This window comes from Onthophagus taurus, chromosome 3 (genome assembly GCF_036711975.1).
Source record: "Onthophagus taurus isolate NC chromosome 3, IU_Otau_3.0, whole genome shotgun sequence".
In the NCBI taxonomy this organism is placed as follows: domain Eukaryota; kingdom Metazoa; phylum Arthropoda; class Insecta; order Coleoptera; family Scarabaeidae; genus Onthophagus; species Onthophagus taurus.
In genome coordinates this window covers 19243955-19253335 of record NC_091968.1, presented here as the reverse complement: position 1 = coordinate 19253335, position 9381 = coordinate 19243955, and positions in this window count along the sequence as shown.

The following is a 9381-nucleotide window of genomic DNA, read 5'->3' as shown; positions in this document are numbered from 1 at the left end:
CAGGGCTGTTACGGATCATAACGAATATAAAGAATTAAGAAATTTTACGGCTCGTGTTATTCGAGACGAAAAGCGAGCTTATGTCAACTTTCGTATGTGTAGACCGGGGGATGCGTCCTCAGATGTCTGGAAACGTTTACGAAAGATAGGTATTTTGAAAAATAAGCCGTCGCTACCAGAAACCTTATCAAATGTCAATGATATAAATGATTACTTTATTTCCGCCCTGCCGCCAGCCACTACTTCACAACAATTGATAAATTCCTACTTAAATGATCGGAAAGATGGAGTAAATATTTTTGAATTCAAATTGGTCTCTCAGGCGGAGGTCGAGAGGGTTTTTCTTACAATGAAAAACACTTCTGCTGGCGCGGACGGTGTGTCACAGTTCATGTTAACACTATGTTTTCCTCACATTATTCCGTTCCTGACCCATATCATAAATACTTGTATTGAAACTAATACCTTTCCCTCTTTGTGGAAGGTGGCTAACATCGTCCCTATTCCAAAAATAAAATCTCCAATCTCCTACTCAGATATGCGACCTATCAGTTTGTTGCCAACTATTTCCAAAATTTTTGAAAGGATTCTGGAAACACAATTACGTTTGTTTTTATCCGAAAATAATATTATACCGGATCTACAATCTGGGTTTAAACCTTTGCATAGCTGCGAATCAGCTTTACTGCATGTTTGTGATGACATCGTCCGCGCCTCTGACAGGGGCCTGGTTACAGTCTTGGTCCTCATCGATTATTCCAAAGCTTTTGATTCAATCGACATTGATACCCTTATCTCCATCTTGCATTACAGCGGTCTCGGTGAGAATTCCCTCTCACTGCTTTCCCAGTATTTAAAGGGTAGGTCACAGAGAGTGATTCTGAATGGTCAACTGTCCCGTCCACAGCCCCTGGTCTCTGGTGTACCGCAGGGTGGTATTCTGAGTCCTATTCTATACAATACATATACATCTACAATGTCAGAACGCTTAAAACATTGTAATTTTCACTCGTACGCTGATGACACCCAGATTTATTACTCGTTTCTACCTTCAGATCTTCAACGCGCCGTGGGTATTATTAACAACGATATATCAAATATTTTACAATTCTCGAGAGATCACTCCCTACACATCAATAGCGCTAAAACTACAGCTACTGTCTTTGGCACGGATCATGCGCGCTCACTTTTAGGCCCAATAACCTTAGTTATAGATGGACAACATATTGAAGTACAAAATACGGTGAAAAGTCTGGGTGTAATAATGGACGGTCAGCTGTCGTTTACAAAGCATATCAATCTCACCATACAGAGGGCCTTCGCGGCACTAAAGGTGATTTTTACTAACAGGTTTTCACTAAATCAAAATACAAAAAAACTACTATGCGACCTACTAGTGCTGTCTAGATTTAACTATTGCGACACTGTTTATGGATCTTTTTTGTCAGCGGTGGATGTGGGTAGAATACAGAAAATGCAAAAATTGTGTCTGAGACTGATATATGGTATTCGTAGCCGTCAACCTATATCGTACAAATTAAAAGAAGTGAAGTGGTTAAACATGGAGAATCGACGTTTATTGCATTGTTTATGTATGTATCACAAAATTATCACCAATAAGTCACCACCATATCTGTACGAAAAATTAACTTATCGTACAGATGTGCATAATCTCAACCTCAGACATAGAGGCTTGCTTGAAATACCTTCACACCGGATAGAGTTTTTTAAACGATGCTTCTCATATCAGATAGTCTTGAAATACAATTCGCTACCGAATGAGTTTAAAAAGTGCGCGTCGAAACAATTTAAAATCAAGTACACACGATACCTCTGTGCTCTCTCTGGCTTTCGTGTCTGACGCCTGTCGCAGTTTCAAGCTCTGTGGCTGTTTCAGTGAATTATTCAATGTAACAGTGAACTGTTGTTTCTCTGTTTTTTTCTGCTTCGTTCGATGATGGTTCTGCATTTCATATAATATTAAGTTTTTGTTTTATCTTTTTTTTCTCTTTTTTAAGGTTAGGGAAAATTTAATTTATCGTTGTTCTTTTGTTGTTTGTAGTTCATTTTTTGAGTTCATTTGATCAATTGTGCTTCTTTTTTTTTTGTGTTTAATGTAATGTAAAGGTTATGTTTGAAAAGCGTCTTGCCGCAATTTTGCGTCAGACGAAACATCGCCAATTTTCATTTCTATGTATATCGTTTTGGTTTTTTACTGTTTGTTTGTATATATATATATACTTGTTTTGGAAATGGAAATAAAGTTTATTATTATTATTATTATTATTAACCTCCCTGGTAGATAGGATTTCATGACAAGCTAACACCTCTAAAGCCAAGTTTCACCAACTTGGTCAATAGGATTGAATGATGTAATCACTATCCAAGGCTTTTGTAAGATCCATGAACAATGCTGTTGAAGAAAACCATTTTGATTGTCGTACAATATATTATATTTGTTTAAATAATTTATAATTCTGTTCTGTACAAACTTCTCATAAATTTTTGCAAGATTCGTTATGAGTGCTAATGGACAATAGTTATCATAGCAGGACTTGTCTCCTTTTTTATAGATTGGATAGTCAACTCTCCGGAAAACGACCGTCAGTGAAGGATGTGTTTATTAAATGCATTAGTGATTTAACCAAGTACCTTGCAGAATACTTTAGCACGCTCGTAGGTGCTAAATTATTTATTATTTGTAGGACTTCAATTTCATACGTTAAGTATAATGAGAAAGTGTGGCCCACTAACGGTTGATAGTGAATATTTAGGTGGTGACCAACAGCTGCCCATTAGTAGCTTCAAAATCTGCTGTGGTAGCTTTACCTTGAAGGCGATTTATTAGTTAATAATGGATCTAGCGGATCTGGCGAAACTAATAACATATTGAACAGATCTTCGATGTTGGTGATTCTGGACATTTCCCCATTTTCCTGGATCCGCTTTACTCAGGCATAAAACCCCTTTAGTTTTGTTTTGCGACGGAGATATCATACTCTTCGCTTGTCTGTGACCTGGAAGTTCTTTTCAGCGTAAAGCTACCTTTGAGGCCTCCCAACTGTTGATTAATTGTTTTAGGGGGCTTTTTTGTAGTCCACAACCGGGTTGGGATCCAATGAAGGGCGTTTTCGCTGTCTCTCTGGCCAGCTTGTTCGCCTTCTCATTGCCCTCAATGTTGCTGTGATTTCAAGGTGTCCTCTGGGGTTACCCTGCATCAACTTGAGTGAAGAACCTGTTTTCAGTGATAAGGCACTTAAAGCTGCCTCCTTTTGTATATATAAATGGAGTGGTGTGAGACCGAGTAAAGCTTCAAGAGCAGCCGTCGGACAAGATCTCATGGCATCCGTTATATTAACACATGCTAACCGCTGGATTTGTGCCAGCTGTTGCTGTGCTCTCTTATGATTTGTTTTTGGCATAAGCCCAATGAGTCATTCGTGGTTTGAGACCCCAGTTCCTTCCGATGAGCCTGCGGCAGATCTAGTTAGAAGTAATGGCCTTTTTCCTCACCTTGTCTATGTGAGAGCTTAATTTACTGTCCAGTATTACCCCTAGGTATTTAACTTCTGTTTTGAGGTTAATAGTTCTACTTTCAATGGAGGGTGCTCTCAAATGTAGCTTCCTTCTTCGAGTGAAAGGGACTATTTCGATTTTGTTTGGATTAGTTCTGCACCAAGTGCTGATGAGTACCAGGGCTTTTTGCATTAGTTGAGTTATGATTGTATCATATTCACCTCAGATTGTGATGTCTCTAGGTATATGAAAGCACATAGGGCTATCTCTTTGGTTGCAATTGTCTCCTCTAAAGTGCTAGTCAAAACATAGAGAGCATGTTGACTCGGATGGAGTAGATTAGTGACGAGCACTCCATTCCTAAGGTATTGATCAATTACCTTTTTCATCCCTTTGAGGAGAAATGAAGTTAGGGTAATTGGTCTGTATGCCTTGAGGTCGGCGTTTGAACGCCTACCACCTTTAGGTATAAAGACCACCTTTACTTTCCTCCACAGTGTAGCTAAAGCTGTAGCTTGCTATATATAGGGATATTATTACTGGGGGCAGGTCTTCTATGCCGCAATTGCCTTTACAAAAACTGCAAACCATTTAATTGGTTACTCATTCACTCCTGTGATCGCACTGGATAGCCATGGATTAGAAAAAAAATCTTCAAGCAGTGTTGCCATCATTTACTTGGGAATATCCACAAGTAGACCCATTTCCTTGCGAAAACGATCTTAAATTAATGTTTTTCGCTTGTCCACATTTTCCCGGCCCTTTTTTTCTCACTTGCCAAACTTGATAACCCAAAAACGAATGTCCCTTCATCAATAGGAATTATACATATAATGTGTAGCCAAGTTATTAATTTCTTTAGGCGTTGCACCACAGGTATAACACTTTGAAATCACTTTTGTGCAATAACACTGCAGACCTTTCCGTCTATCATTGTCGTCACCATTTTATGATCCACGAATATATCTTAGCCTTCATTTGTAACATGTGTCAGAAAAAGAACTTTTATTTCCGTTTCAAATTTACTCACTTCTGTTCAAGTTAATTCTGCAGTTTCTTTCTGAAACAATAACTTTATTGGGCGACAATAGCGTGTTGACGAAGGACGTGGATTTTCTCATTTTATTGCTTCATTATGGTTTAATTGCAGCGGAACTGTTGAAATTACGAATAAGAAAGCATCATCATGTTGTCCAGCTCCCATATCTGTCCTATACATTTTGGCTTGAATGTAGTTTATCCTGATGAGCCGTCACAACTCCACTTGAACAACATGGTCAAATATATTGTATACCATCCGGATAACACCCTTTCTTTGCTTCTAGAAGTTTGTAATAATAAGGGTAGATATTCGCGTTTTGTAGTTTTGCTTGGTTACGAATTAACAAGTTTTTTTTTTGTTAATTTTGTATTCACATATAGTGCTAAGGCTTTGTCGCCGGTTAATTATTACACGTTTGTCACGAGTTTTATATGCTTTCTTAATTCTTCATAAAACATCACGAGAGGAGCCTGGTTTTCTTATTGAAGTCACGTTCAACACAATTTCAGGAAATTCAACTATGCCGCCGAGCCACTTGGTGTATTTAAACGTAAGTAACAGGGCTGATAAATTTAACGATTTTAGAGGCTGCAGTAGACCCTTTTCTATCTGCGATTATCAAACAACCCCAAACAAACGGGCAGATTCCTGGCAATTGTCTATTTATAGAGACATTACAAAGTAGTTTGCAATTGTTACAAACCAGTTTATAAGAAAACACTTTAGTGCATTTTGTCCAGCTAAAATAGCACTCTGAACCACTGTGCGTCGTCGCTATTTGGTGTTGTTTTTAATCAATGGTGGTGGCACTTTCCAAACGAAGAAAATCACTAATACACGTATACGCGGTAATAACCGCAAGAGGAGCCCCCCAACACCCAACACGGCGCGATGTAATTCCTCTGCACCTTTCAGGGGCACTCAGTAATTATTTACGAAAGATTTATGGCTCGGCCTGCGGCGTGGCACAGCGCCCATTTACGGGGGGCGCCCGTTGCAGACCGCTTAAATTTTAATAGTCCAACCCGCTATGACAAACGTTCGTACATTAATTTTTGATTAATACGGGATTTTCCTGATTTTCAACTTTTTCAACAAGAAATGATTTTCCCCATTCACTCAATTATTCTACAAATTAAAGAATGTTTATGTTACACAATTTCATCTATTTCACACCTATTCAAACTTTTCTTGATATTTATGCATCTGAGAGCAAAAGTGTAAAAGAGCAATATTGTTAACAATGAAGTTTGCTCCAGTCCTAGTTCTCCAACCACTACTTCATCTATTGCGCACTTGAGATTTTGCTCTTTATCTCTCTACTCGAAACTACAGCCGAATCAACAGCGATGCATTGATGTCTGATGCTTTGGCAATCTATTGGTTAAATTTATACAGGATGTCGAATATCAACGAAAACGTTAACTACTTCAATACACAAATTAGTGAACTGTATAACTGTCATGCCCCTTTACTTCCACGCAAAATAAAGCACTTGCCTGCATCCTGGCTCAACAATGAGGTTAGAGATCTCATGCGCAGACGCAATGCTGCAAAAACTCTTCTTCGAAGACATCGTTCCAATGCTAATTGGGAAAGCTACCGTGCTTTACGTAACCTCTGCAACCACCGTTGTAAGAATTTAAGAAAATTGTATATTTATCGGAAATTGTCCTATGCTACCCCAAATACTTCTTGGAAAACCATGCGTTCTCTTGGTGTAGTTGAATCTCCTTCTTACCACTGTAGTTTTGATTGTGATTCTCTGGCTAGTTATTATGCCGAATCCCCATCACTCTCGACGATTCAATTAAGGTATCAACAATTCTCGCCATTAATGCCTCCGCTAATATCAGTTCCAGATTTTCCGTGGAGTTGTTTGACGAATTTCAAGTCCGCTATGCTCTCAGACATTCTCATCCACTAGTGTTAGTGCTGATGGTGTCAGAATTAAGCAGCTGCGTCATATTTTAGATATCATCATTCCACATATTTAACTTCTCCATTGAGACATCGTCCTTCGCTTCCACAAGAACAATCGGGATATTCACCTAGGCATATTTGTACAACAGTGATTTAGAACTTAACATAACTGATAACATATTACGTGCTGCAGATAATGAATAGTATACTGTAGTCGTTTTTTTTTTGACTTTTCTGATGCCTTCGACACTATAAGTCATGTGAACTTATGTAATACTTTAAAATGTTTGGGTTTTACTGAAGGTGCGATTGGCTATTACATGCTTGTTCTTATTGCTCAGTTATCTGAGGTATATTTATAGTATCAGAAAATTTGATAGAATTACTCACAAGCTGAAAGATATAAAATGGTTGTCAATGAAACAAAGAAGAGATCTTCATAACTTCCATAAAATTTGTAATCTCATGTAAGCCCGAATATCTGTATAAAAAATTAAGTTCAAACCGGCAACAAACCCATATGTTACGAGATTAAACAATGCTATATATTCACCAAAACATCGACCGTCTCGAAAGAAGCTTCAGCTATCACATTTAGAAATCTTATAGTAAATTGCCAAATGATATGCGAATTCTGAGCTTATGCACATTCAGGAAGCGATTGATGCGGCTGAGGATATTTACCATTGACATGTTGAGATTTGTGAAGGCAGTATAAATTTTTTGCTTGATCAACAAGTACTTTATAATTCATTTTACATGCTTTTCTTTGGTTTCCTTTCTCGCGTTTTGTTTTTTTTTTTGTTTTGTTGCTTCATTTTTATTCTTTTGCAACCAACTGGGTTGGTATGAGCAGACATTGTCTGGAACCCGCCCATTGTGTTCCTTCTTTAATCTATATTATGAAATAGAAATAGAATGTTACATGTATTTGTAGAAGGCTCAATAAAGATATATTATTATTATACCTAAACTTAGGTATCCTACTAATCTAACTGATTTTCGTCCTATATCTATTATTTCCGTAATTTCTAAAGCATTTGAGCGCTTAGTATATACGCAGGCGCAGTGGTATTTTGATAAGCACAAGATTATCACTGATTTTCAATCTGGTTTCCGGCCAGGTCATAGCACGACATCGGCTCTTATCAAAATTGCTGATGATATTAGACGTGGTTGTGATGACCGGCGTTTGATCTTATTGGTATTTGCTTGACTTCAGCAAGGAATTTGATTCTTTTGATCATAGCTTGTTGGTGGCAATTATATCTTCTGTAGGTTTTTCGCCGAGCTGTTTTCGCGTGGTTTCAATCATACCTCTCTAATCGTTCCTTGTTTGTGCGTGACTCGTCATCTTCTTCGTCTGTATTTACAAGCCGTTGTGGTTAAAATTAAATTAGAAGATCTCCAAATTTATACATCTGCTGCTGTGGATGAACTTCCAGCAGCGGTAATGCGGCTTAATAGGGATCTTGCGAGTGTTCTAGACTGGTCTAGATGCCATGGCTTGAGTTTGAATATAGCAAAGTTTCAAACTATTGCTTTCGGATCAAGACCTTTGCTAACAAAATTTTACTCTATCTATAATACTATTTTACTCTATTTTATTGATGTTACATCAATTGTCAGATGGGTATTATACAATTCATACAATTCTCTCAAACAGCTAAAAATTTGGGGGTGATGATGGATTCGGCATTGTCCTGACAGCCTCAGATTCAGTCTGTTTGCAAGAATTTCTGAGTATTTCTGTTTCTATTCCCTACGCAAACTTGCTTGTTTCCTGCCACCTATTGTTCGTCGCAACCTCTGTTACTCTTTAATTCTCCCCCATTTGGACTATGCTGATGCCGTGTACCCAGACCTTTCGATTAGTCTCCGTGACAAATTAGAGAGGTTACAAAATAATTGTTTGCGCTTTTTTTCGACCTGAGAAAGTATGATCATGTTAGAAAAAGCGTAGATCCTTTCGCATATTATACAAGATACTTTCCTCTCAATCTCCAATTTACCTGTTCACTGCATTTCAGTTCATGGCATCTCGCGGTCTTCCTACTAGAGCACATACTGATGTCTCACTTATGCTTCCTGTTCATCGTACTGAAATATATCACAGATCATTCACTGTACAAGCTTTAACTCTGTGGAATAATTTACCCACAGAACTGCGTAATGCTCGTAGCTTTTCCGTATTCAAAGCTTCGCTAAGAAAACACCTATTGTCTCTACAGTTATCTAAGACTGATTTTTGATGTCATCTCCTTCTTCTCTATTCCCTTTTCAGCTGACACCTTTATTTACTCTTTTCCAATCATTTTTCGCTTAATCCGATTTTCCTTCTTTCCTGTTCTCTCTTATTCTTTTTCTGTTACTTGACATGTAGACTTATTTTTTTTTGTTATTTAAATGATTATAAATAATTATTTTGCACTTTAACTTAAAGGAAAGAAAATTGGCCACTGGAACCCCGAGATCTGCGAAACAGCTGTGTGGCTAAACAAATGAGTCCTCGGTATCTTGGGGAAATGGGTTAGATAAGGATTTGTATATTGGGATGTTTGAGTAAAATACCTGATCATTCCTGTCTATCAACCTATCTATCTCATAATTTTCTAGTAAATTTAATTTATGGCCTTTATTTTGAAGGTGTAGCAATTTGATATTTTTGTCCATATAAAAATCATGATTATGAGTTAAAAGATGTGTACCAAAATTTGACTCTTCTCTTCGGATGTGTTCTTTTATTCTATTTTTTAATGGGCGACCGGTTTCACCTATGTACTATGCTCCGCAATCACAGGTCAATTTATAAACCCCATTCTTGTCTAATATATTTATTTTATCTTTAGCGTTAATAAGAATTCTTTGCAACGTATTGTTATTTTTGTAGGATAATTTAA